The sequence below is a fragment of the Mauremys mutica genome, unplaced genomic scaffold (genome assembly GCF_020497125.1).
Source record: "Mauremys mutica isolate MM-2020 ecotype Southern unplaced genomic scaffold, ASM2049712v1 Super-Scaffold_100199, whole genome shotgun sequence".
NCBI lineage: Eukaryota > Metazoa > Chordata > Testudines > Geoemydidae > Mauremys > Mauremys mutica.
In genome coordinates, this window is record NW_025423286.1 from 172,340 (window position 1) to 199,955 (window position 27,616).

A 27,616-nucleotide genomic window follows, 5' to 3' on the forward strand; every position below is an offset into this window, starting at 1 on the left:
CCTCATTCAGCAAGGGGCCCACACATTCCTTGACTTTCTTCTTGTTGCTAACATACTTGAAGAAATCCTTCTTGTTACTCCTAACATCTCCGGCTAGCTGCAACTCCAAGTGTGATTTGGCCTTCCTGATTTCCCTCCTGCATGCCTGAGCAATACTTTTATACTCCTCCCTGGTTATTTGTCCAATCTTCCACTTCTTGTAAGCTGTTTTTTTGTGTTTAAGACGAGCAAGGATTTCACTGTTAAGCCAAGCTGGTCGCCTGCCATATTTACTTTTCTTCCTACACATCGGGATGGTTTGTTCCTGCAACCTCAATAAGGATTCTTTAAAATACAGCCAGCTTCCCTCGACTCCTTTCCCCGTCATGTTATTCTCCCAGGGGACCTTGCCCATCCGTTCCCTGAGGGAGTCGAAATCTGCTTTTCTGAAGTCCAGGGTCTCTGTTCTACTGCTCTCCTTTTTTCCTTGTGTCAGGATCCTGAACTCGACCATCTCATAGTCACTGCCTCCCAGGTTCCCATCCACTATTGCTTCCTCTACTATTTCTTCCCTGTTTGTGAGCAGCAGGTCAAGAAGAGCTTTTCCCCTAGTTGGTTCCTCCAGCACTTGCACCAGGGGAAATTGTCCCCTACACTTTCCAGAAACTTCCTGGATTGTCTGTGCACTGCTGTATTGCTCTCCCAGCAGATATCGGGGTGATTAAAGTCACCCATGAGAACCAGGGCCTGTGATCTAGCAACTTCTGTTAGTTGCTGGAAGAAAGCCTCATCCACCTCATCCCCCTGGTCCGGTGGTCTGTAGCAGACTCCCACCACGACATTAGCCTTGTTGTTCATACTTCTAAATTTAATCCAGAGACTCTCAGGTTTTTCTGCAGTTTCATACTGGAGCTCTGAGCAGTCATACTGCTCCCTTACATACAACACAACTCCCCCACCTTTTCTGCCCTGCCTGTCCTTCCTGAACAGTTTATATCCATCCATGACAGTACTCCAGTCATGTGAGTTATCCCACCAAGTCTCTGTTATTCCAATTACATCATAATTCCTTGACTGTGCCAGGACTTCTAGTTCTCCCTGCTTGTTCCCCAGGCTTTGTTCCTCTAGGGCTCTACAACAATCACACCCCTTTATCCCACCATCTAGATCCTTGAGAAATGCATTGGGGAAACTGAGGCACCCACACAGTATTCAGAGAAGAACATTCCCACTTTGTAACACCTGTATACGACTAGTTATATACTTTAAAGGGGTGTAAAATAATCAAGTATTGTGCTAAACACAATGATACTCCAAACTGACCACCAAATTTAAGTTGCACGTTTTTCCCCTCAGGTGAGGGCTCTGGGGTGGGGCTGGGGATGAGGGGTTCACAGTGCAGGAGGGTGCTCAGGGTTGGGGTGCTGGGGGCACAGGGCTGGGGATAAGGAACTTGGGATGCAGACAGGCTGCCCCAGGGCTAGGGCCAGAGAGGATTCCCCTCCACCCCGTTACCGGCAGCAGCTAGCTCCAGGGGAGGGACCCCTCCTCTCCCCCCTCCCTGCAGCACACTCACTCTGCACCACAGTCACTGCACATGCTCCTAGAGACTCTCTCAGGTCCAGAAAGCCCACTCACCTCTCCTATGGTGGGTACCGGGTGTCACGGAGTCCCCGGGCGCTGCTCTGGAACTGCTCCCCACCAAGCCAGGCAGGACTCTGGGGAGCCTCCTCTCCCTTGGAGCAGACTGTCCCCAGGGCAAGAAGCTCCCATGGCTTCACCTCCTGGGTCTCTCCTTGGAGCATTCAGCATCCTCTGCCCCTCCGTGCGCTTCCCACAGTGAGCCCGCCCCAGCGGGGTCCTGGGGGGGCCACAGGGTCCTGCACCCCCACGTGACTCTCAGCCAGCCAGTAACACAGAGGTTTATTCGATGACAGGAACGGGGTCTAAAACAGAGCTTGTAGGTACAGCGAACCAGACCCCTCTGCCGGGTCCATCCTGGGGGGCAGTGAGGCAGACCCCACCCCCGATCTGCACTTCACTCCTCGTCCCCAGCCAGCTCCAGACTAACCACCCCCTCCAGCCCCTCCTCCTCCTCTGCTCAGCCCCTTTCCGGGCCAGGAGGTCACCTGACCTCTTTGTCTACAACACCTTCAGCTGGCACCTTTGCAGCGGAGGGGCCCAGGCCATCACTTGCTAGGAGACAGAGTGCCAGGCATTTAGGTGCACTGGCCTTTTGCTCTGCAGCAAAGAACTGCATAGGGGACACTGAGGCATCAACACAGTATTCAGAGAAAACATTAAGAACATTCCCAGTTCATCACACCGGGGCGGGGGGGGGGGGTTGCCATCATGTGTGGCCTCCCCACCCCTGCTGCTGCCCCGGGGGGTGGGGGAGAGAGCTCCCAAGCACCTGTGTGCCTCCTTCCTCCTCCTCGCTCCCTCTTCCCCTCCCCTGGTGCTCCAAGAGGCTGCAGGCTGCTGATCTCTATAGCCTTAGGCAGAAGCAGCACAAACAAAGGAGAGAGTCACTGGCTGTTTTCTTTCAGGCAGGGAAGCTCCGAGGCGGAGGCAGGGGAGAAACCCAGCAGCTCCAAATATTGGTGGAGCAAAGCCCTCAGCCTTGAATATTCCTGGGGCTTAAGCCCCTCGAGCCCATATAAGTTGGCGCCCTTGCTGATAAGGAGCAAGGGTAAGAGAAGAAGAGGTTAAAACATGTGCTAGGTGGTGGCTGGGTTTGGATGACAAATTTAAAACCATCTCAGCGCCCTCTAGTGTGACACTGACACCATCAGATTCTCACCTTTCACTCACACTTCATTAATAACAGTTTCCCTGAACTACTTTGCTATGATTATTTCAATGGCTCCTACACCGATACCTGCTGCCCCTTCTGGCTGGTTAATTGCACTGTTTGGAACCTGCTCCTAAAATTACACCCTTCCCGGGAGCAAGGTTCAGAACTGCCCAAGGAAACCCCATTGGGTTTCAAGTGCAGCCCAGGCAGGGGGGCAAGGGGACAGCACAGGGGTCTCAGAGCTTCTTCTTCCTCCTCACAGAGAGAAGGTTAAGGGGGCTACTAGTTATGACTCCCGGGTTTTAGTCCTGGTTGTGGGAGGAAAGGGGTGTTTAGTGGATTAGAGTTGGGGGCTTAGGAATCAAAGAGGAAACATCTCCCTTTTCAGCTTCAATGCACATTGAACAAGAACATGGCTTCTCATCTTTTCGGTTTCAGAGGCACAGCTGTGTTACTCTGTATCGTCAAAAAGAACAGGAGTACGTGTGGCACCTTAGAGACTTACACGTTTCTTAGGTTCTGTTGCCATCATGTGGCCATTTCATTTCACTTCTTATTGTTAAAAGGTCTAGGTACTTCAATGAGGCTAATCATCTAGTGGAACAAGCTCCACAAGGGACGTGGTTAAATCCCCATCACTGCCCTGTGTAAATCAAGACAGCAGCTCTTGCTGCAAGCAGGGTCGGCTCTAGAAATTACGTTTGCCCAAGCAGGGCGGCGCGCTCGCCGCCCTTCCCTGGTCCCGCTGCCGGGGCAGAAGCGTCTGCGGCGGGTGCGCTGGTTCGCGGCTCCGGTGGAGCATCTGCAGGCATGCTTGTGGGAGCTCCGTTTTAGACGCGGGACCAGCGCACCCGCCGCAGTCATGCCTGTGGCAGGTCCGCTCGTCCCGGGGCTCCGGAGGTGAAAACACGAGGCACAGATCTTTGAGCACAACCCTCATCCTGAGGAACGGGTGGGGGCTGCATAAAGAGAGACTGGCTCTCCCTGGCGGGGCTGCAGCGGCTCTTCACAGGGGCAGTCCCACTGCCAATTGGCACCAGAGTTTTGCCGGCCTCCTTTCCTGGGCGGGCTCCCCTCTCCCTAGGGGGAACTGGGGGCCCCACACTTCCCAGAAACCATCATAGTGAGGCCAACCTGAGCACAGACACCTGCTCAGCACCCCGGGGTGCAGCCCTGAACGCCGGCTATCAGCTACACTCAGCTGCCCACCCAACAAGCGTTACACGCAGGAGCCTTCATGCCCCGAGTGTTGAGGTCCCTCCCAGCACCAGCTTTAAACTCCGCTGCTCAGTTCTAAGCTTTGGCCACACGGGGGCAGCCTGGAGCTCAGCCAACGCCTCCCGTTGCTGGTTGCGTTTCCCGCTCCTCATGGCAGGTTCACACCCCGCAGGCAGATCTCTGAATCGGAGCCGAACCGTTCCCCAAATCCAGCGCTTCAGCAGCAGCTTTGCTAGGAAAGCGCTGACGTCCCCAAGTAAAGTAAGAGCCAGAACGCTGTGTCCAGGATCGTCTATTGGGCCCCTCACCATGGTGTCTGTCAGGCGCAAGGAGAAACCAGGGAAGTGTTTTCATGGCGTTTAAGGGCAGAAGGGGCCATTAGCTCAGCTAGTCTGACCCCCGAATAACACAGAATTACACCATGACACGTATTGATCCCACAGACCTTAGACAGATCAAAGCGTTTCAGCCCTCAGGAAGGAGGCTAAACTGGGTACCAGAGGCAGCGAACAAGGGGCCCCCAAGGCAATGGCAGGGAGCTGACGAGGTGAAATATGCCCAGATGATCCCAGCAGGCGACCCACCCCCATGCTACAGAGGTGGGAGTCCCGGTTCCTCCTGCCCTTAAGAATCTCTGGTGGTAAGTGGGTCCCCCCAGTTCCCCAGATAAGAATCTTCCATGTGGTTTCCCTGGCTTCACCTCCAGATAAGAACATTGTGTGGAGGGAGTGGGAGGAAGGTTGTCTGGCAGATCTGTAAAGGGGGACTGTGTCTCCCTGTCTGGCCCAGGCTCCTGGGAGGAAGTGATCTCAGTGTGTCTGGCTGTCTCCATTCCTCCCACCCATAAGAATCCCTGGTGTGTGGGTGCACCCTAGACCATTAAGGATCTCTGGGGGGTGGGTGTCTCTCTTCCCCTAGTCAGGATCTCTGGGACGTGCCTGTATAAAAAGAGACTTTGACTCACCCAGGCTGGGCTGCCATCATGGAACAGACCAGGTCCTTCTGTGGAGGGTTTGCGTTCCTCCAAGGCCATGATCTCAGTGTGTGTGGGTGTCCCTGTCCCTTCAACCATTAACAGTCCCTGGTGCATGGGTGCGCTGGGCCCCATTACAATCCCCTCTGTCTTACCCGCCATGAGGGATCCAGTGGATGTGGGTGTTCTCCACACTGCTGGGGGTGTCTGGTGCCCCTGTCCCTCCTGGTAAATAGTGGAGTGTGTGGATGTCCCCCCCGCCCGTTAAGGATCCGTGTTGTGTGGATGCCCCCGTTCTTCTCATTAAGAATGGTGCAATGGAGCATATGGGTGTCCCCCCCACCCCATGAACTAGCTCCCGTGTGTGGTTCCCCTGCCCCCATCCAGGCTCTGTGGTATGTGGGTGTCGCTGTTCCTCTTTTCAAGATCCGTGTCGCAGGGGGGCATCCCTCACCCCAAGTCAGAAACCCCAGCTTGTGGGTGCTCCCATCCCCCCCTCCAGGCTCTATGGGGGGTGTCTAAAAAGAGACCGTGTCTCACTGAGGCTACACTGCAGGGGCTATTCACAGGCGCAATCCCACTACTGATCAGTATGGGAGTTTTGACCTGCTCTATTTCACCCCTCCTTAGACAACCTGGGGACCCCAAGCTTCCCCAGGATCACCATATTGATGCTGAACTTAGTGCGGACACCTGATTGGCACAGCCCCCTACAACCTAGAACTCCTGAGCTCAAGTCTCCCCAGGAGCTGGGAATCACAGGCACCAGCCACTGGGCCTAGCCACTTCTATTGCTTGCCAGCTGGAGCTTTAAACTCTGCTTGTGAGCTCTGTGCCTTGGCCAGAAGGGGACAGCCTGGAACTGGGAAATGCTCCTGCTTTCCCCGCCCCCATCTCATGTCGAGCTGCCGGCGCCGCTGTCCTCCCAGGTAAGATCCCGGATGTTTCGGTGCCCCCTTCCCCCACCCAGGAGCCCAGGTGTCCGGGTACCTCTGCCCCCCATACAGAATCCTGGATGTGTGGGTGTCCGTCCCTCTGCAGAGGATCCCGGAGTGTGGATGCCCTTGTCCCCCCCTACAACATCCTGGGTGTGTGGGTGCCACTCTCCCCCCCAGTAGATCTCTGGTGGGTGGGTCTCCAGGGTGTGAGTGCTCCCATCCCCCGATACAGGCTGTGGGGGGGTATAACTGGCTCTCCCTGTCCTGCCCAGGCGGTGCTACAGCAGCTGTTCACAGGGGCAGCAACCCCACTGTCACCCTGCAGCTTTAACCTGCTCCAGGGGTGACCTGCTTCACCTTCCTGTGGGAGCCCGGGGACCCCGAACTTCCCAGAATCACCTGATTGATGCCGAGCTTAGCACAGACACCGGCTCAGCATGGCAGGGAGCAGCCCTGAGCCCTGACAATCAGCTTCCCTCCGCCTCCTGCTGCACAGCGAGGATCCCACGCGAGAGGCTTTGTGCCCAGTTTGTTCAGGAGCGTCCCAGACTCCAGCTGTAAACTCTGCTGGTCAGTTCTAACCTTTGGCCACACGGGGGCGGCACTAACGGTCCCATTTAAACGCTGTTTGCGTTCGACCCTTCGGATCGCAGATTGTAACCCGCGGGCAGATCTCTGAGTGCAGCGAAATCCTTCCCCAAACTGAACATTGAAGCAGCAGCTCCCATTGGAAAGATCAGGATTTTTGCCTTTAAAAACAAGGAAAATGTCTCCAGCGAGAGACTGAAGAAGCTCAATTGATTTCATTGACTGGAGGTTAAGAGGCGATTTAATCACTGGTTTAAATACGTTTTACAAATTCCCAGAGGGGGGAATGTGTGATTTAAAGGGTTCTTTAATTCACCACACAAAGACTGAACAAGACCCCATTGGCTTGCAGTCGATGTCAGAAAATCCCAACTGGAAATGACCATTTTTTAGCCATGAGGCTAATTATCTAGTGGAACAAGCTCCGCAAGGGAGGTGGTAAATTCCCCATCACTTGCAGTTTGTAAATCAAGACTGCAGCTCTTGCTGCAAGACACCTGGTGTGTGGGTGTCCCTGTTCCGCGATCCCTGGTACTTGGTGCCTCCCTCCCACCAGTTCAGGATCCCCACAATGGGTGCTCCCAGCCCCCCATACAGTCTCTGCGGGGGAGGGTGTCTGTATAAAAAGAGACTGTGTCTCACTGTCTTGCCGAGGCTACGCTGCAGGGGCTATTCACAGGTGCGATCCCACTACTGATCAGCACAGGAGTTTTGACCTGCTCCGTGTCTGACCTGGGCCGGTTCACCCCTCCTTAGGCAACCTGGGGACCCCAAGCTTCCCCGGGATCACCATATTGATGCCGCGCTTAGTGCAGACACCCGATCGGCACAGCCCCCTGAAGTCCAGAGCTCCTGAGCTCAAGTGATCCGCTAGCCTCAGCCTCCCCAGGAGCTGGGATCACAGGCACCAGCCACAGAGCCCAGCTTGTTTCACGGCCTGGCAGCTGGAGCTTTAAACTCTGCTTGTGAGCTCTGTGCCTTGGCCAGACGGGGACAGCCTGGAACTGGGAAATGCTCCTGCTTCCCCCGCCCCCGTCTCATGTCGAGCTGCAGGCGCCGCTGTCCTCCCAGGTAAGATCCCGGATGTTTCGGTGCACCCCTTCCCCCGCCCAGGTGTCCAGGTACCTCTGCCCCCCATACAGAATCCTGGATGTGTGGGTGTCCGTCCCTCTGCAGAGGATCCCGGAGTGTGGATGCCCTTGTCCCCCCCTACAACATCCTGGGTGTGTGGGTGCCACTCTCCCCCGCCCAGTAGATCTCTGGTGGGTGGGTCTCCAGGGTGTGAGTGCTCCCATCCCCCAATACAGGCTGGGGGGGGGTATAACTGGCTCTCCCTGTCCTGCCCAGGCGGTGCTACAGCAGCTGTTCACAGGGGCAGCAACCCCACTGTCACCCTGCAGCTTTAACCTGTTCCAGGGGTGACCTACTTCACCCTCCTGTGGGAGCCTGGGGACCCCGAACTTCCCAGAATCACCTGATTGATGCCGAGCTTAGCACAGACACCGGCTCAGCATGGCAGGGAGCTGCCCTGAGCCCTGACAATCAGCTTCCCTCCGCCTCCTACTGCACAGCGAGGATCCCACGCGAGAGGCTTCGTGCCCAGTTTGTTCAGGAGCGTCCCAGGCTCCAGCTGTAAACTCTGCTGGTCAGTTCTAACCTTTGGCCACACGGGGGCAGCACTAACGGTCCCATCTAAACGCTGTTTGCGTTCGACCCTTCGGATCGCAGATTCTAACTCGCGGGCAGATCTCTGAGCGCAGCCAAATCCCTCCCCAAACTGAACACTGAAGCAGCAGCTCCCATTGGAAAGATCAGGATTTTTGCCTTTAAAAACAAGGGAAATGTCTACAGCGAGAGACTGAAGAAGCTCAATTGATTTCATTGACTCCATTAATGTTCCTCTGTGTCCCCCTAGGAGTCATGCCCCACTTTTTGGGGACCACTGAACCCTACTCGCTAATCAGGGGCTAGTGATGCCAAAGCCCAGGGAAAGGGAGAACAAGTGCGGGGCCCCCAGCACTGGAGCCATGTGAAGGGGCTGCAGGAGAGGGGCAATGGCTGGTGGCCCAGGGAGTTAAGGGCAAAGGGGGCACAGGAGGGGGCAGGAGTTAGGGGTGAAGGAGGCGCAAGGGTTGGGAGTGCAGGAGCTAGCGGTAAAGGGGGAGTGGGGATCGTCCAGGGGCAATGGGGAAGTGCCAAAGTACAAGCTTTGCCCAGGGCACCATTTCCCCTAATGCTGGTCTGAGCGAACAACTGGAAATGACCCTTCAGTGAGAACAGAACCATCGTGTAGAAAAGCCCCTTTGTTAAGTGGTGGTGGCTGAGGGCTTAGGGAGATGGGTTAGAAAGCAACGGGCACTTGTCTGTGGAGGTTTGATTCTTGCCTGCTGGGCAAGGCTGGTGTGTGGTGTCTCCATGGCTGCACTTTCAGTGCCTGATCTGCCACAGGGAGCCAAGTCTAGACATACTCAGAGGCTCTATGCCAGGGTTTCTCAAACTACCTTTCACTATAACCCCTTTTTGCCAAAACAAAAAACTTACTACCTGACCCTAGAAAGACGCACCAAGCCCCTCTACACTGAGCAGAGGCAGGGGAGACAAAGCCTGAGCCCTGCCCCAGTTGGGGGAGGGCAAAACCAGAGCTTGAGGGATTCAGCCCTGGGTGGTGGGGCTCAGACTTTTGGTTTCAGCCCCAGGCACCAACAAGTCTAATGCCAGCCCTGGCGACCCCATTAAAACAGGGTTATGACCCACTTTGGGGTCCTGACTCACAGTTTGGGAACCACTGCTCTATGCTGATGGGAGAGAGTTTTCCTGGGGGTGTAATTAATCCACTTCCCCACAAGGTGGCAGCTATGTCAGTGGGAGAAGCTATATCGGTGGGTGTGCAAGCTGTGGTGTTTGCCACATTTAAGAAGTTTAATCAAACCCCATTTTTAAAACCACCTGTGGTCTGGGAATGGCAAAGGAGCTCGATGAATCAGGGTTTGTCCTTCAAAGTCCTGGAGATCATGATTCCATACTCCTGTTGTCATGGGGGTATAGCTCAGTGGTAGAGTACTTAATTGCAACTCAAATAATCCTCAGTTCAAACCCCTGTGTTTTCTTATAACCTTCTTTCTTTTTTAAAAAAAAAGGAAAACATTTTCATTTCCATTCTCCATTATGTTCAGGGGCTCCTTTATACGGGTGTGCTTGATATGAATGTAAACACTCAACATTTTGCTGTCCAGATGCATAAAAACCTAGCAAAGCTGTCCATCAGCTAAAATCAGTCCCAGTCCTCTAAGTGTCTAGTTTATGTTTTCATCAATTAAACAAAGGTATCATACGAATGTATATTTGCAGATCCCTCTTCTCCAGGAGCTATGCTGTGCAGAAGAACAAGAACCACATCCAGTTGAAGTTCAGGAGTCTGATGACAAATGTTCTGAGGGCTGGAAAAAATGCCTTCTAGTGAGCTATTGAACAAGCTCAACCTTTTTAGCTTATCAAAAGAAGATTGAAAGGTGACTTCATTGAAGTGTTGAAAGGCCTTAATGGAGAGAAAAGGTTGTGTATTAAAGGACTCTTTAATCCAGCAGAGAAAGGAATAACAAGACCCAGTGGCTGGAAGGTGAAAAGAGACAAATTCTTATTACAAAAAGGCACAAATATTCAACAGTGAGGATGATTCACCGCAGGAACAAGCTACCAAGGAAAATGGTGGATTCTCCATCTCCTGATGTCATTTAATGAAGACTAGATGCCTTTCTGGAATGTGTTTGCCCCAAAAGTAGCTCTTGTGTCATACAGGAGGCCTGTGATATGCAGGGAGTCAGATTAGAGGCTCTAATGATCTCTTCTGGGCATAAAGTTGACTAATTTCTGAAAAACTGAATGTAGCATTCGGAGCAGCGTCTGATGTTTTCCTGTCTAGCCGGCTTGCTTCCTAGAACGAACGCTCCTTGAGTGGGGTGATCCACAGGGAGTAGCTCAAACCTCCAAAGTGCCTGACCAAGGGCAGGACATTAGCACAGCAAGGGAGGGGTGTGGCAGTGACATCACAAAGGGCTTTTGCAGGACCTCAGACTATTGGTCAAAGGTGGTGTGGAGGTGGTGACCTCACAGACAGATGCTGACATCAGCCAGGCAGGATGGGGCCAGGGAAACCTCAGAGACCCCTGTGGCTTTGCTTCAGCAAGTCTCCTTCTCCAGGTCTCTCTTTGAGGACTGAGAGAGTATTCGGGTTCACGGACGTGAGCGCCATGAGGAGCCTCTTTCGAGTTTTCTCCTTCCCTTTTAGTGATTTTACTAGAAAACAGCCGTCCCTGTTTAAAAGGTAAGAGCCTCCTCAAGGTTTGAAACTTGTTCAGTCTGAGCCATCTGGTGACAGTTGAGTTCTAGGCATGGAAAACATGAGCTTAAGGAGGCAGAATTTTATTCTGCACCTGGGATTTTGTCCTTAGAATCACTGGGGACATTAGGGTTTGTCCTTTTTGTTTCACCTTTTCCTCCATCCCTCCCTCCCTCCTTTCTCTTTGTCTCTTGCTTCTTTTGTCTTTTCACCTGTTCCCCTCCCAACAGCAGGGGTGGGGTGTGTGTGTGTGTGTGTGTGTGTGTGTGTGTGTGTGTGTGTGTGTGTGTGTGTGTGTGTGTGTGTGTGTGTGTGTGTGTGTGTGTGTGTGTGTGTGTGTGTGTGACGGAGGAGGGCTCTGCAGCTCCCACTGTGGGAGGTCCACCCAAAATTGTGGGGCTGAAATAGTGCTCGGGCAGTGATCCCCACCGGTGACCTGGGCCATCCTTTGGGCTCTCTGGTGAGAACCCTCAGCCTCCCGTCCTCAGTCTCTACCCTGATTGGCTGAGCAGGGGGTTATTGACAGGGAGGAGATTCAGGTCCCTGTTGTTCTCTTTTAAGACCAAGTAAATAAGTCAGAACCAGTCATATGTTTGATTAATTTTGCTGCTTCTCTGCATTAATGGTCTCTGAGCAGTTCATGATTCTCTCTAACATTGCAGTTCTCCTAAAATACTTGCTGAATAATTACCGTGCACTGTTGTTGGTCTGGAGCTCATTTGAGAACATTTTACTCAAGTCATTCAGTGTCTGAAATTCAAGATCCAATGGTTAGTTTGAAAATCAGGGCTCTTGGGTCCTATTCCCAACTCTGCCATGGGCTGGCTGTGTGACCTAAGACAAGTCAATTCTCCTTTCTCAGCCTTAGCTTCTCCCTCTTTCAAGTAGGGATAATAATGATCCGCTCCTACCTACCTCACGGTGGGTGGGGATCCATTGGAGAGTGTCACTAGGAGTAGTGCATAATATGAGGTGTCCTATCACATTTAGTCCAAGCAGATTATGACATAATAGAATAGCTGAAATAGTCTATTTAATTTGTATTTTTTTTATTTTGCAATTGTTAAGAGCAGCAACTACTTAGCTCAGACTGAAGCATCTTATCTAATGTTTGTGATCTAAGTGTCTCCTCTTTGTGTGTGACGAGACAATTTAACACACTGTGACAAACAGAAGATGCTTTTGTTTGGCAACAAAATATTTTTGCAAAGAACTTTCATCCCACTTGTTTTGATTTCGAGAAACAAACTGGTTTAGTCTGAAGGGGATTTTCTGACATTGAGCAGGCGCAGTGTGTCCCGTGACACCCGCCCGCTATACGCCGGCCCCTGCTGAGGGCGCCCTTGCTGCAGCTGCAGCTGGTTCTGCTGGCGCCCTGTGGTTGCCCTCGTTCAGCCAGGAACAAGCCTCAGGTGAGCTGAAAAGAATCCTGTCCAACCGAGTCTGGCAGCCGCCATCATGTAGCCAGAAGTCCCCACACCTGTCGGGGGAAACAAACCAGCCACCAGAAAGTGGTCCATTGTCTCACGCGTTGCCAGAGCCTGACATAGAGCCTGTGGGCAACCTTTGCTCTGCACACGCTGGCCGTGCACACGCCGGCCGGTTCCCATGAAAGATGTGTCACTGCACGTCTCGGTACTTTAAAGTTACCTGTGCCACTGGCAGATACTTTAAGGCTCCCGGCAGTGAGTTCTGGGGACAGTTGCTCACTTTCAGTGAATGTAACTGTATGTGCAGCTCTGTGCAGTCACATTTGATAGAAGTTTGGTAATTAAATTATACAAGAGGGTCAGGTAAAGTGGCTACTACCACCACTATGTTTTGTCCCGAGAAGCCTTTACAGCCATTCTGAGGGGAAATGGGCCCTTTGCCCACAGAACTGGTCTATAGGGGACGGCTGCAGGCAGCAGGCGGAGAGATAATCTCATCAAAATGATTTGACCCCTGGGTAATGTAATCAAAATCACTACAGGAATGTCCGGGGTTTCTGTTGGCACTTAACTTGCCTGCCCCTGGCTGGCTCTGGTTGTACAAGATGGACGTGTAATCGGGGTACAGTTGTGTTAAAAAGAGTAATCGCAGTGCAAGGGATGTTAGGCAAAGGAGAACTTTGTGTGTGATGATGTAAGGTTTTAAGGACCTAAACTGACACTCATGGTTTGTAAAACTCTTGTTTTGAAGGTTTAAGATGAATTGGTTTGGTTCTGCTTTGCTGAGTTTTTTTTATAATATCCCTGAAAATCCATTTGAATCATTCAAAGTGACAAAACTGCCAGACACTTTTTGCCAGACACAGGTAACTAGTGTTGTTTGGGTTTGGGATTTAGCATTTAACCCTTAAGGTACCTCACTACTCTATAAAGTTCAAGACCAGAGTTATGGCTGTAGTAAGGGGCAGCCAGAACCAGAAGAATGGAGAAAGAAACATTGGTTGGACAGACGGACGGATGGACAAACCGAATAATTAAGCCTCTGTTTAAAAAACCCACAAAAATGCTTAAAAACATTAAAAGGAAAAAAGGGGCAAAATGTTTCCCCGTTTACCAAAATACCTCAGCCTAGCTCTGCCCTTGGGGTTTGGGGGGCGCCGATTGCGGGGTTTGCCTGGGGCGCCAGGTGCTGGCGGCTAGACTAGGGCTGCCCGTGCCCAGAGGCCTTTATTCCTCCAGCCTGTGAGGACAGAGGGGGTGTCAGGAAGTTGCCCCTTCAATCCCACACACAAAACCCCTTCTTAGGAAAGGCAAAATCCTGAAGAGAAAAAGTAACATCAAGAAGGACTCCGAAGACCGGGATTTTTAAGACCTTAGAGAGTAGTTAAGTGTCTGACCAGGAACTTGAACCCTGGACCCTCAGATTAAAAGTCTGATGTTCTGCCCACTGAGCTAGCCAGGCTCATGGAGAGAGGGAGCAAGTTCATGCAAAGGAGAAACTACGGAGGAAAAAGAGAGCAGGAAACAATAGAGGAAACCTGCTGGTCTCTCTCTCTCTCTTCTCAGCCCTGGCCCTGGCCTGCTCCTCCCTCCAGCGCCCTGAGGCATTTTGCCAGCACCATGCCCCAGTCAGCTCCACCCTCCCCAAACGCTGGCAGGCCCAGCTCAAGAACCTGGCAGCTCTCACAGCTGCCTCTTCTGCCCTGACCAAGAGGGAGGAGGATTGAGTCTCCCTCCCTCAGGCCTGTGCTTCAGCATCCCTGGGGAAAGACCAACGCCGCCAATGTGACTTTGGGTCAGTAGGTCAACCAAGAGGGCGGCCTCCCGTGCCTGGCTGCAGAACTCAGAGTAAACCCAGCTCCCATCCTTCCCTATAGGGCTCCAGACAAGGCCAGCCTGCTGGATCCGGCGTCCCCTCTGGTGCGCAAGTCACAACAGCCAGCAGGCAAAAGACTGGCTCCCACATGATTTGAAAGAGCAAGACAAAGCCTTGAAACTCCACCTATGCTTAGGTACGAAGCAACAGGTCCCAAACTCCCACTGAGATCAGAGCCCAGCTGGCACTAGTCAGTGTTCTGACAGCTGAACTGGCCTGCACAGCAGCTTAAAAGCCAGCTGCTAAAACTAGGGCTCAAACACTGGACCCCCCAGTTAAAAGCCTCATGTTCTTCCCACCAGCAGCTTCCTCTCGCAGGACTCTCTTTCCTCCTCCATCAGCTATAATACTGATCTACCACGTCCGTGGGGCCTGCACTGAGTCCCCACATCCCCCTACTTTGTCTTTGTTCCCTGCAGGCTGCAAAAATGTCAGAGGAGGCCACACACACCCCCTTCACTCGGTGCTTCCGCTCATATCAGCCAGCTGCAGCCTCATCTCCTAGAACTCGGCCAGCTGTCGCTTTATCCGGTCGTACAGTCACACGCTGACTGGCTCCCCTGCCTGGATGCTCTTGTGGAAATCCCACAGGCGATGCTGCAGGACTTGGCACTGTTGGTTTCTTTAATGTTGCGGTGTTTGCCTGACCACCGGAACAAAGCTGCCAACTTCTCCCTCACCGACTCCCACCAATCCCCCCTGGTTACCATAGGACCCTCTGATGCTTTCCCGTTCTGCCAACACTGACAGGCCTCGCCCCCCTGCTCCTTTATCTTACAAGCTCTGGATCTTCAGCTCCAATATCCTCTGCCGTGGGTCAGGGAATTGCCCACATTGAGCACACGGTGAGAGCTGCGTGATCTGAACAGTCCATTGGCACCACCCTGCACTGGGCTGTCGACGTGCTCTCCTTCACGGAAATCCGATCAGTGTGACTCCTGGCCTGTCCCTGCAGAAAGGTGTATCCCCTCTGTGGCTGCTGTGAGCTCAAGTCAGAGGAATAGGAGGCTACCGCCCACCCCCCACTGGTACCATTACGGAGAAACACGTCCTCTAAGCCGACCTCGCTACAGACCTGCGCCAGGTAGTGCTCATTGTAAAAACGTTTCCTCTCACGGTCAAGAAAACAGGACCAGCAGTTCTCAGGCCGGCTGACACAATTAAAATCCATCTCAACACCAAACAGTCCAGAGGAAGGGAGCCAGTTCCTACCATGGATCTTTCCTTTCACACCTTAACATCAAGTGCCTCCTCCTGGGCCTCTGAATCCCTGCCACATTCCACGTACCAGATGCCCCTTCCCCAGTACTGTCGTCACTCAGCTTTGCAGAGGAGCTTTCCTCCCAAGTCCCTGCCTCCTCTGGCACCATCTCCAAGGGCCCTCCTGCCTCACTCTGTTCCCGCCATTTTGGGCTGACAAAGAAGTCATGTGGGAAAGACAGCTCCCATCTCTCATCCTTATAGGTCACGTGGGCCAACTAGAGGAAGAAACCCATGCTCAGGGGCTCAATATCAGGTATTTGCCTCAGGTCAAGGTGCTGTTGCTCTCCCTGGGAGCAAGCCACCCCTGCACAAAGAGGATGAAAGAACTTCAGTCTAACGCTCTCCCAACTGAGCTACTTTGGCAGCTGTATAGCAGCATTTTGGCCTGTTGCTTCTCTGCCCGGGAGGTTTTTGCAGGCGTTGCACACAAAAAGGACGTCATTGGGAGCGGCCCATGAAGACAAGACTCGCTTTTGCCTGCCTTGCTCAGCTTGACTTGCTGCCTCACCCTGTTCCTGCCCTAGTGCCCGGGTTGACCTGGTGGTGGAAGGGGACTGGGGGGCCAGTGGTGCGGGGAGGAGGTTGAGCTGGATCCTGAGCTAGACTAGACCCTGGCGGTGAGAGTCTGGCCACCACTTGCCGCCCCACCCTGTTGTCGTGGCTTCCCCCACTGGGCATCGTTTCAGGAGGGAAGTGGGGCTTCTGTTAGGTTGGTCATTTCTGTAAGGCCATTAAATGGGGTATTTGGGTTCTGAGTGAATGTGAGGAATGTGCAATTATGAGAGTGAATTTCCATCCCTCTTTCACACACAGTTAAGAGCCCCAGTGGCCTAATGGATAAGGCATTGGCTTCCTAAGCCAGGGATTGTGGGTTCAAGTCCCATCTGGGGTGACAAACTCCTTTCTTCTTGTATATTGCAAAGAAACCTTGGTCTTATTTTCACCAAGGAAGTTGGGAGATGTTGGAACACAAAATACTGAATCTTGGGAACAGAAATGGCATCTTCCACTCCACAAATCAGTAGCAAACAGCAAACACTGTGTCCAAGAGGGAGCCTTTGAGGTGGCAAAAGGGGAACATCATGGCTCCCAGCAGACCTTAAGGAGCCCACGAGGAGCCTTCAGTGGCATCCCTGGGGGAGCATAAACTCCCCTTCTGTGCCCTGCACACAGAGGTTGATTAATCAAAACCCTCTTCTGCCAGCACCAGGCCTCCTTTTTCTTACATTGGGCCTGCAAGTGAGGGGGCGGCTGGCACAGCTCCAACCTGTGTGTCAGGAGGCGGCTGATGCCCGCAGCCTGCTGGGGAGCTCCCAGAAGTTATTAAGGGACAGAGACTCCTCAATGCCCTTAGTAACAAGGGTTTGGGGGTCACCGAGGCCAGTAAGGGGGTCACTATGTTGGCCCTATATCCCTGGGGTCAGGTCACTGTGCCACTTTGATCTAGAGCTCGGATCCCAACAACCAACCAGCAGCCCACAGCCTCCCCCTGGGTCTGCCCCACCTGGTTACTCCTTACAGGCCGACCTTACCCCCCTTTCAGCCCAGGATTCGCCCCCTAATCATCCTACTGCCACTCAGAGCCACAGCCGTGGAGGTGCTGAAGGAGGGAGGGGTGACTCTAGGGTGGGTTCTTCTCTAAAGATGGCTGGCAGAAAGGTGGTGCTCAGCTCTGTCAGCAACCTGCCCAGTTCCCTCACTGCCAGGGGATGCAGACATTTCTGTAAGGCCATTAAATGGGGTTTTTGGCTTCTGAATGAATATGAGGAATGTGCAATTATGAGAGGGAATTTCCATCCCTCTTCCAGGTGCAATTAAGAGCTCCAGTGGCCTAATGGATAAGGCATTGGCTTCCTAAGCCAAAGATTGTGGGTTCAAGTCCCATCTGGGGTGAAAATCTCCTTCTTTCATGTATATTGCAAAGAAACCTGGTGTTATTTTTCACCAAGGAAGCTGGGAGATGTTTGAACACAAAGTACTGCAGCTTGGGAACAATCCCCCAGAAATGGCATCTTCCACTCCACAAATCAGTAGCAAACAGTTAATACTAGTGTTTGTCTGAGAATAGAGTGAAGGTGGGTGTTTACTCCGACACCTCAGTGAGTGAAACAGACAGAAAGAGCAAGGCTGTCCTGAAAGACAACGGATCTGTCTGGAGGCAAAGCAGACCTTGAGAATGAGCAAGAGTGTGAAAAGAGGTTCAAATGTGTGTTAGGTGTTAGTTAGGTTGGTCTGACAAATTTCAAGAAAATACCAATGCTCATAGACTGATGCAGACACGGCCTTACAACTCCCCCACTGCCAGCTCCCCATCGGTGTCAGAAGCTCTCCCTTCCCTGCTCCCCAGCCCTCAGCCCCAGGAACCACTGTCCTCTGCTTCCCCCTCTGGCCCCACCAACTTTTCCTCCCATTTCTGGGTCCCTCGCCCCAGGGGCCAGACACGGGGTCCCACTCACCGCAATGCTCTCCACGAGGGCCCTTTGGAGACCTGGGGCTCCAGAGAGTCCAGCTCCTGCTGCTGTGCCAAGAAGCACAGACGTGGGACAACATGGAGGAAGCCGAGCTGTTGGGCCCTGTCCTCCACCAACTAGGAGTGGAGGGGGGGAGAGGGAGAGAGAGAGAGAGAGATGGAGACGGTTAGGTGGGGACCTCCCCAACCCACCTACACCAGATCCACGACTCAGGAACCCCATGGAGTTGGACAGGGAAAACCGCCCCGCTTCCCGAAACCAGTGTCGCCCTGCACAGACTGGGGTTGTAACTGGGACAGTGTCTGCGGGGAGCGGACACCTTGGCCTGCGTGAGACAAATGCCCCCACTTTGGGGTGCCAGGTAACAGGGGAGAAGTTCCCCCCATTGGGGGTGATGGATTCTCTGGGAAAAGACCCCCCTGCGTGGGTGGCGATGGAACAAGAGGCAGGACAGACTCGGGGGCAGCGCAGCTGGGGGATTTTTGTACCTCAGCTCTGCCCTGGAGGTGCTGCTGGATGACCCTGATGGTGTCTTGTTCAGGGGAAACCTCCTCCTCCTCCTCCTCCTCCTTCTCTTCTTCCTCTTCCTCCTCCTCAGCCCACTGCTGCTGGGCACTGGGGGTTTCTGCACCAGGGAGAGCAGGAGAAAGGACAATCCCTGCTGCCACTGGGGGGATGCAGTGTAGAGAAATGGCTCAATGTCCCCCATCCTCAACAAGGAACCCCATAGCATAGAGGGCCCCACCCTGCCCCTCCCAGAGACACCCTCAGAGCCATCAGCCTCAGGGCCCCGTGGCCGTCAGCCCCCCTCCCCAACATCATCAGGGAAGGCTGGAGCTCCCCTGACTCTGCCCAGCATCCCCTGCCGCAAGGTGTGGCAGTGTCACCCCCACAGGTGTTAGTGGGGCTCCCATGGCTCAGTCCTGACGCCTTGGTGACCCAATGGGCACAGGGTGTTCCTAGTCCCCCACTGCCCCCGTCCTTCCCCCTGTCCCCAGGGTCTCCCCTCACCTGCACAGAGGGAGCCTTCAGCCTCAGGGCTGTCAGACCCCACAGAGGAGCTGCTGGCCCCTCGGGAGTAGGCGGACCTGCTGGTCCCCATGCCGGAGCCGCCCAGCTCCTGCTCTGAGCTGGCTGGAGGCTCCTCGGTGGCCAGGCTGGTGGATGGCTCCTGCTGGGCCCTGGGGCTGGGCTCCTCCCTCCTCTGCTTCCTGGAAAGGAAGCCGCAGAGCCACCTTGCCTGGCTCCCACCCTCTCCTGGGTCCCTACATAGCATCACCCGGGGCCACCTCCATTTGGGACCAGAAGGTGCCTCAGGGCCTGCTAAGGGAGCTGGTGGTTTTCTCTTCCTCCAGAAGGTCAAGGAGCTCCTCCGCTTTGCCTGCCCACCGGCCTCTTCCCCACCCGCAGGGACAGAGGGGCCACTCTCCTCCTGGGCAAGACGGACGCTGCTCCCTACTGGCTCCAGAGCCACCTGCCCAGGCTTCCTCCTCAGCATCCGCTTCAGCCGCTCCATCCTGGAACTGAGTGGGGAGCAGCCATGAGTCTGGACTCAAGGCAGCCTCTCATTAACCGGCCTGCCTGCTCCCCTGTCCATGTCCCCTCGGCTGAGGCAATTCCTCCTCACCACACACCCCACCCCAGGGCAGGGGCTGCCGTCCACATGCACTGGCAGCAGCTCACAGCACAGGCTGCTCCCAATGTTCCCCCTCACCAATGGGGCCCTGTGAAACTGGGAGTGTCTCGTCCTCTCAGAGCAATGGGGCTCTCCGTTAGTTTGGACAAGCAGCTCCCTCCACCCCAGTAGGCCCCGCTCCCTCCCAGGCCAGAGAAAGAGCAGAACCCGGACAGTCCTCAATGAAAGTTCGTTCACAAGGTGCCAGTCCTAGGAGGGAGGAGTCGCCCTCAGTTCCCATTGATTTCACTGCTTGCAGTTGTGGGTATTCAGCACCTGGCAGGTTCTGCCCTCCCCAAAGACTCTCGACGTTGGGAACAATCTCCTGCAAGGGAAGGGCTGGGAGACCTATTGCTGGGCCATTCCCACCACCCTGGCGATGGCTCTGGAGACCTCCACTCACTTGCTCTAGATGGGATGGAGCTGGAAGGCAGATGCTCTCTTCCTCGATCTCCTGCACCCAGGTGGGCTGGAAAGGGTGCTGCACAATGCCCTGCCAGCTGGGTAGGGGGCAGAAGCCAGGAGATCAAAAGTAGCTGTGAAAACAAGACAATGTTTTATTGCCAGGGGATGGATAAACTCAGCCTAGCAACTGGAGGTTCACAACACTGACCTATGGCCAGCAGGACACCCCCCATCTCCAGGTATCCTAGTACCTCACGCACATTCCTGAAGCGTGACGGCCCAAGGGCTCTAGCGCATTTCTTCGGAGGTGTCTCTGCTGTCGTCGTCTTCGCTGTTGTCATGTTCCATTCTATATGATTTTATAAAAATATGCTAATGAGTGTGAATATAAAGTGACTGGACTCTGCTTCATGCAAAAGGTCTCTTGTAAGGTATCATTACAAAGTTTATAATCTACTGAGTGTGGTCATCCTATTTGTATAAATGTATCACTTTTCTATCTGTATCTGGGTGGAAGAGAACAAATGGGGCAGCCATCATGAGAAATCCACTAGCTACCACCTGAGCTGGAACAAAGGCTGTACCAGGGGAAAGGAGCGTGAGGAGGGCTCCAGGGAGGCACGGCAAGGCCCAGCCCAGCCCAGCCCAGCGGCTCCCTTCAGCCCGTTCCTGGCTGAGCGGCTCCCTCCGGCCTGGTTTCGCCAGCCCCGGCCTGGCCCCAGGTGAGCGCCCCAAGCCTGACCTGGTCCCAGCCTGGCCACGGCTGTTTTGACCATATATGGCCTGTGACATTATGGGTATAAGATAATATCTCATTGGAAGGCCACAGGGCCAGAAAGAGTTAATTAACTCACAGACTGACTTAACCCTTTAAAGACTGGTTAGGAAGATATGTAAAAATCCAGTGACTTTCCTTTTGAAAGATCCAGTGTGGATAGCTTTGAAAAGGTCTCAGATGGAGTAAGAGCTGATAAGAAAGTTGAGCAGCTCTATAACCAAGTGGCTGTGTTTGGCCAGCTGGTTGGGAAGACAATGGTGTTGGAACAGGAATGTCTCCATTCTGATTCTTTAAGTGAGCAGTCTGTGCTTCTGTGTTGATGCAAATTACTTGGCTGGCAGGGAGAGGAAAGACTTGCTAATAGGTGTTACCAAAGAGAGCCCACCCCATCAGCCAGTGAATTCTGTTAAGCAAGAAAAATCAAGGTTTGATCCTTCAGAAAAAGGAGGAAAGAGAGAACTTAAGTTTGCAAAGGGAAGCCACAGGTTAACCCTAAAAGGCCCAAACCCCAATGGTATTGAGCCAAAGGTGTGGCATGACGACAAAAATGATTGTAGGTGGACACCTGCAATGAATTTGTTGTTATTGCTAATGGTAATTTTTGTAACTGTGTTGTTATTGCCAAGAACTGTAAAAATGTTCCATCTAGGGTGACCAGATGTCCCCATTTTATAGTGACAGTCCTGATATTTGGGGCTTTTTCTTATATAGGCTCCTATTACCCCCCACCACTGTCCCAATTTTTCAGTTGTTATCTGGTCATCCTAGTTCCATCCCTCCCTTTCAGAGGTCCCTGTGATCTAACCTGTCACAGCTTCTGCGCCTTCTATTTGTTTCCATCACGCTAGGCATCTGGCTTTCAAGTCTTGCCTACAAGAGGCAGCCAGCCTGTTCTTGTTGGGATTTCTGGAGCTTGTGAACCGAACTGGCAGCTCCAGCCTTTATAGGCAGAGGCTGGCTGGCATGTCACACAATCTCTTTATTACTCGCCTGAGATGGGTCACCTGTTACTTGTGGCTCTGAGTGTCCATATAAGGAAAAATCCCACATTGACCATCTATGGCCATCAGGTACCAGTGATGTGAAAGTGCCATCACCACAATGGTGACCATAATGCCAGGTGTTTTGACCATCTATGGCCTGCGATGTTATGGGCATAATATAAAATCTTATTCAGCCAATCACTCAGACAAACAAGTTATTTATATTTGCAGAAGATAATGCTGCCCACTTGTTTACACTTCTCTGCACGAGATGTCACAATTGTTTCTTTGGCAATGGAGTGTGATGTCACAGACTGTGTACATCACCATGTAATGACTGACTGCACCCATCACTTTTAAACCACTTGGTTTGCACCCATGCCCTTAATCCTGTCCTAAAATTACCTTTTCATGTCACTGAGGTACTGTGGTGTGAGGCAGGGCAGGTTGGGAGAAGAAATATTCTTTATCTGAAGAAATGATCTGTGTGAGGAAAACATTTGAAAACTTGTAATGTGAGTTCTTCACTCTACCTGATGGCATTTCTCTGTTTGTAACATGAACTTGTGAACACCACATCCAATCAATTCTAAAATTCCAGGAATATTCTAGGCATCAGTGAGCAGAACCATATTGGTTTTGGTGAAAATTGGAACAGGAAATAGACCAGTAGGGCTTAAGTTAGGTTTGGTACCTAACTCCTATTGAAATCGGTGGGTGTTATGCACCTAACCTGCTGGTGGGATTTTCAAAAGCACCTTTAAGCATCTGTTTGCATCTTAAGCACCTAAATACCTTTGAAAATCTGGTCCTTCATCTCTGCCTCAGTTCCCCATCTATAAATGGAGGTTAATACTTCTTTATGCTACTGTTTACCTATCTTGTCTATTTCTTTAGCTTGTAATTGAGGCACAGGACAATCTCTTACTATGTTTTTGTAATGGGACCCTGAATTTTGGTTGGGAGAGCTAAACACTACTGTAAAACAAAAAATGATCAGCCCCCTAATATAAAGGCCCACCAATGATCTATTTTTCAGGGCAAGTCACAGGCCCAGCTGTGTCAGAGGAAAGTCTGAGAAACCCCATAGAAAAACAATTATGGATTAACCTGCCCATAGGAGAAGTTTCTTCCTGACCCCCATCAGTTAGTGATAGGCTTATATCCTGAAGCATGAGGATTTATATCCCTTCTACATTTTGTATACCAGCGAAGTTAAGATGATATTGTCCATATAAATGCCTAATCCTTTTCTGAATCAGCAGCGCCTGACCCAGGAAACTCAACCCCAATATCCTGAGGAGAGAGAGACACAATCAGACAGAGACTGAGGGCTACCCCCGCCCTTTATCAACAAGTGAAACCCCCTCCCCACAGGGACATGGCCTGATTTGATTCGCCCCCATGTTAATCCAGCCCAGAGCCTGCCCCCCCGGCCTGGGGAAAGTGAGTGAGGGTGGGGGGGGAGCGACAGAGGAGGGGGGATGGGGTGAGCAGGGTGGGGCCGCGGGGAAGGGGGGAGGTAGATCCCGGGCTGCTCTGAAGTTCAGACAGTGCCCGGGTGGGTGACGAGGCTGCAGCCCCTGAACTGCCAACAACTCACAGGCTGGGGCCGCCCCTGGGTCCCTGCGCACCCGGGATGGGACATCGCCCGGCCCCGCGGCCCCAGGCTGCCGCGTGTGGGGCTGCTCCCGGGGCAGGGGCTGGGCCTGGCTCCCAGGCACTCAGCCCCCCGCTGCTGCCCCCCAGGCCCAGCTGGGGGGGGGGTGAAGCCCTTTCACTCCGCGCTGCCTCTGCCCTGTGCCCCCCCCCACGGGCCCGGGGCTGCTCCTGGGACAGGGGCGCGGCAGGGGCTGGTGCCTGGCACTGGAGGTCTGAGCCCCCGGCCCCCCCGTGCGGAGCCGCCACTCACCGTCCCGCCCCAGCGCCCCTCGGACCGGCCCCGCCCTGCCGGCTGCCCCCGAGCCGCGTCCCCCGATCCGGGACCCCCCAGCAGCGCCGGGGCGGGTCCCACTGGTGCCGCCCGCGGGGACTGAGCCGCGCAGCCCCTGGCCGCGAGCGGGATTCGAATCCCAACAGCCGCAGCGCGCGCCCCGGGGGGCGGGGGGGCGGGCGAGGGAACCAGGGCCTCCCTCCACGCGCCCAGTCTCTGTCCCGCGCTCTCTCCGCCAATCAGGGAGCGGGGAGGGGCGCGGCGAAGTGAGGAGTTACGGCCCCTCCTCCAATAGAGGCCGCGTGAGACAGAGAGAACTACACTTCCCAGTATGCACTGGGAGGGGGCGCGTTGTCTGAGTAACCTGCCCATCACTTCCGCTCTGAGACGAGCCAGGAACTACAACTCCCAGCCTGCCCCGGGGCGCCTCCGTCCTCTCCAGCACAGGTAAGGGCGGGTCCCTGGGTCAACCTGACACCTTCCCCCCCCCCCCCCCCCAACGCAACCCCCCCCCCCGCAGCGCCGCGCCCTGCGCTTCCCCCACCCCCGCCTGCTTCTCCCTTGGCCTCGTCTCTCCCCACTGGCGGGGCGGGGCTGTTGGATGGAGCCATATGGAAATAGGGGGGAGGGGCAGGGCTTGGGTTAGGGTTCTCCCCCCAGCTCTGGGAGGGGAGTGGGAGATAGGGGGTAGAATGGGGGAGGGGCGGGGCTGGGAGCCAGGACTCCTGGGTTCTCCCCCCAGCTAGGGGAGGGGAGGGGCAGGGCTGGGAGCCAGGACTCCTGGGTTCTCCCCCAGCTCTGGGAGGGGAGGGGGGTAGAATGGGGGAGGGGTTGGGGTGCCTGCTGCCCTCGCGGTGACCAGCAGAGCCCCCTGCAGCTTGCCCCCCCCCAACCACTTGCTTGGTGAGCTGGTGCCTGGAGCTGCCCCTGTTTCCAGCCCCTCTGCCCAGGCAGCTCCCCCAGCCTGACACACACACACAGCCCCTGCACCCGCCCCACCCCAGGGCTCCTCAGCCCAGAGGGGAGCCCCCCGGCTGAGTGGGGAATCAGAACCCCCCGAAATTACCCTGGGACCAGCATGATCTGCCTCCACCCTGCCCAGTTCTGCATGTATTCGAAGTGAGTCAGTTTCCCTGTCCAAATGTGTGTCCCGCCATGTGTTTCTTCTCCTCCCCAGTTCCTTCCAAACCACCCCATTTCCCCTGCACCCCGGGCTGGGTTTCTGCCAACCCCCCTTCTCCCCTCCTGCCCCGAATATCTCCCTGCCCCTACAGGTCTATAGGGCTGGATCCTTCCCTCCCCGCTTCTCCCCTCATTTCCTGCATCTGGGGGTTTATGGAGATGGGTCTCTCCTCCCTCCATCCCCTCCCCTGCCCCCCCATATCCCGCTGCCTCTAGGGGTCTATGGGGCTGGGTCTCTCCTCCCTCCATCCCCTCCCGTGCCCCCAATATCCTGCACAGCATATCCTGGGAGTGACTCAGATGCCCTGGACCAACATTTCACAAACCTCCACCCCACATGTCTCTTCTCTCCCCCAGCTCCCTCCACCCCACCCCATTTCCCCTGAACCCCAGGCTGGGTCTCTGCCAACCCCCTCTCCTCCTGACCCCAATATCTCCCTGCCCCTAAGGGTCTATGGGGCTGGGTCTCTCCCTCTCCCCATCCCCTCATCCCTTCCCCCAATATCTCCCTGCCCCAGTCTGTCTATGGGGCTGGGTCTCTCCCTGAAGCCCCGCCCCCAGCGCGGGGCTCACAGACAATCCCCGCCCAGCGGCTGTGACGTGGGTGACGTGCTCAGTCCCCACAGGCAACTCATTCACTGGAGACCAAAACGACAGGAGGTGTCACGTGTCCATGGGCGGGGCTATGCAGATGAGCCGTGTCTGGCGGCAGGACGCAGAGCAGCGAGAGGAACCGAAGGAGCCCGGCGGAGAGAATTCTCTGCGTGTGGACAGAATCCGGTGTGGGGAGTTCGTGCGGTGGATGCCTGCACCGGAGTCACTTCGGGGCAGTGATTGCCACTGAGCTGCATATTGACCAAGGGCGTGTGACTGGGGTGTGGTGCCTGGCCGGGAGCAGCTCCTGGTGATAACGAAAAAGGTGGGAGCAGCAGATCCTGTCCTAGCAGGGGCCTGTGTGGGATTTCTTTGCAATCATGAGTGGGCTTGTTGCGGGGGCAACTAGACCCCCCCCCTTGATTCTGGTGGGCGGGGCTTCTATTGTCTGCCTTAGGGAGGGCGGGGTCCATAATGGAACAGCCCACGGTTGGGGGTGGGGGGTTGAATCATGTTTCTGAAGTGGGAGAGCAACTTCCCCGGCTCCCACTCACTCTCCACTAGGGGCCTGGGCTGGGATCTCTAGGGAGGGAAGCACAGAAAAAAACAGTCTCCCCAATGAAAGCCAGGAGTCCTGGCTCCCAGTCCCCCTGCTTTAGACCCCACTCCCCTCCCAGGGCTGGAGATAGAACCCAGGAATTCTGACCACCAAACCCGCCACCCGCTCTGACCACCAGACGTCACACTCCCCTTTTAGATCCGAGGCCTGTAGTGTGCGAGTGGAGCTGGCTGCCAGTGGGGGCTGAGCACCTATTTTTTCTCTGTTGGTTCTGCAGCCCCGTAGCTCCCATGGAGTCGCTGACTTGGCTCCTTTCGCACTCTAGAGAGAGGAGCAGAACCAGGGCTATGGCTGATCTATGGGGCACCAGGTGAGTGGCAGAGGCTTCAGGTGCTGAGAATTTGCCTGACCCCTCAGGGACACAGTGTGAGGTGGTGTCCCAGGCATCTCTATGAAAGGAGCAGAACAGGATTTACTTCGGGTGGAAGTGTCTCAGGGGGTTGTACAGAGGTGTTGCCCGGGTTCGAGACTGGCTAAAACACAGGCCTCGCTGTGATCAGGATTTGAATCTGTGCAGGGGAACCCTGTTGGATTTCAACTCCAACGCCTTAACCACTCGGCCATCACAGCTGTGAGCACACAACTGCCCCAATGCCAGAGAAACTGGTAAAGAATCACAATGCCCAGGCGTGAAGTCATCTGAACTACAGGATTCCCACCGCAAACCTGGCTCCCAAAGCACAGGGGGGATTGGGGTTTGTTCTCTTTGCTTAGCCATGTGCAGTCGCACAGAGAGCGCGTTTAAAAGTAGACATCTCAGCTCAAGCTCAATATCGGGCTCTGGGAGCCCTCAAGGTTGGGAGGGAGTTTAGCAAGCAAACAAGGTAAAATGGCAGTGGAGTATTACCCTGGACTCAATGGCATTTCTCCATTGGTCTGTCTGCTTTGGGGCAGGGACAATAACACATCCTGCTGCATTCGTTATTTCAAAGGGCAGTTTAGGATTTTCATTCTCACACATGGTGCACAAAGCAGGACTCAAACCTCGGTGCAAACTAAATGAGCTGCTCACAGATTCTGGCAGCCACAGTGAGCATTTGGTGTGAGAGCCCAGACCTGCTCCTGTCCCAGAGGGAGGGGGGTCATCTGTGACAGGCTGGACCACTGATCTATCAGCTCTTAACTCCCAAACTTTCAGTAACTCTGTCATCAGTGCCTGTGAGTGTAATTTAAACCATAAAAACAGCTATACTGGGCTGGACCAAAGGCCCACCCAACGCTGTGTTTTGTTCTCTGACAGTAGCTAATACCAGGTACCCCAAAAGTTACTCAACAAGGCACCACTGGCAGTTGAACCCAGGATCTCCTGTTTATAAGGCAGGTGCTTTAAGCCAGCTAAGCCATGGTGCCTGCTTATAACTAAGACACAGTGTCTGCCCACAGCTGACTCCCTGCCAGCCCCACTGGGGCCTGACACGCTTTGCATGTGTTTGGATACTGCAAAGCAGAGGAGCAGGTGACGTTTTCCTTGCAAGCTGTGTGTGTGTGTGAATCTTTGGCCAGGTCTGCACTAATTCTTTCAGCAGAATTATATTGCTCAGGTGTGTGAAAAACAGACAACGCACCCTCGTTCGGCAG

The 27,616-nt window shown here is 54.2% G+C and overlaps 1 long non-coding RNA gene and 4 other non-coding genes across 5 annotated transcripts; 2 read left to right on the forward strand and 3 right to left on the reverse strand.

Annotated features, from left to right (window-relative positions):
* Positions 1-16,217: 16,217 nt before the first annotated feature.
* On the forward strand, positions 16,218-16,290 carry TRNAR-CCU. Its single transcript has one exon. It is a non-coding gene; the product is annotated as a tRNA-Arg (tRNA).
* A 928-nt stretch (positions 16,291-17,218) lies between these two features.
* On the forward strand, positions 17,219-17,291 carry TRNAR-CCU. Its single transcript has one exon. It is a non-coding gene; the product is annotated as a tRNA-Arg (tRNA).
* A 2,885-nt stretch (positions 17,292-20,176) lies between these two features.
* On the reverse strand, positions 20,177-22,997 carry LOC123359910. Its single transcript, XR_006575933.1, has 3 exons — positions 22,821-22,997; positions 22,116-22,193; positions 20,177-20,298 (listed from the first exon to the last, which is right to left on the reverse strand). It is a non-coding gene; the product is annotated as an uncharacterized LOC123359910 (long non-coding RNA).
* Positions 22,998-26,526: 3,529 nt separating this feature from the next.
* TRNAS-UGA lies at positions 26,527-26,608 on the reverse strand. The gene has a single exon. It is a non-coding gene; the product is annotated as a tRNA-Ser (tRNA).
* Positions 26,609-27,313: 705 nt separating this feature from the next.
* Positions 27,314-27,388, reverse strand: TRNAI-UAU. The gene has a single exon. It is a non-coding gene; the product is annotated as a tRNA-Ile (tRNA).
* Between the last annotated feature and the right edge of the window lie 228 nt (positions 27,389-27,616).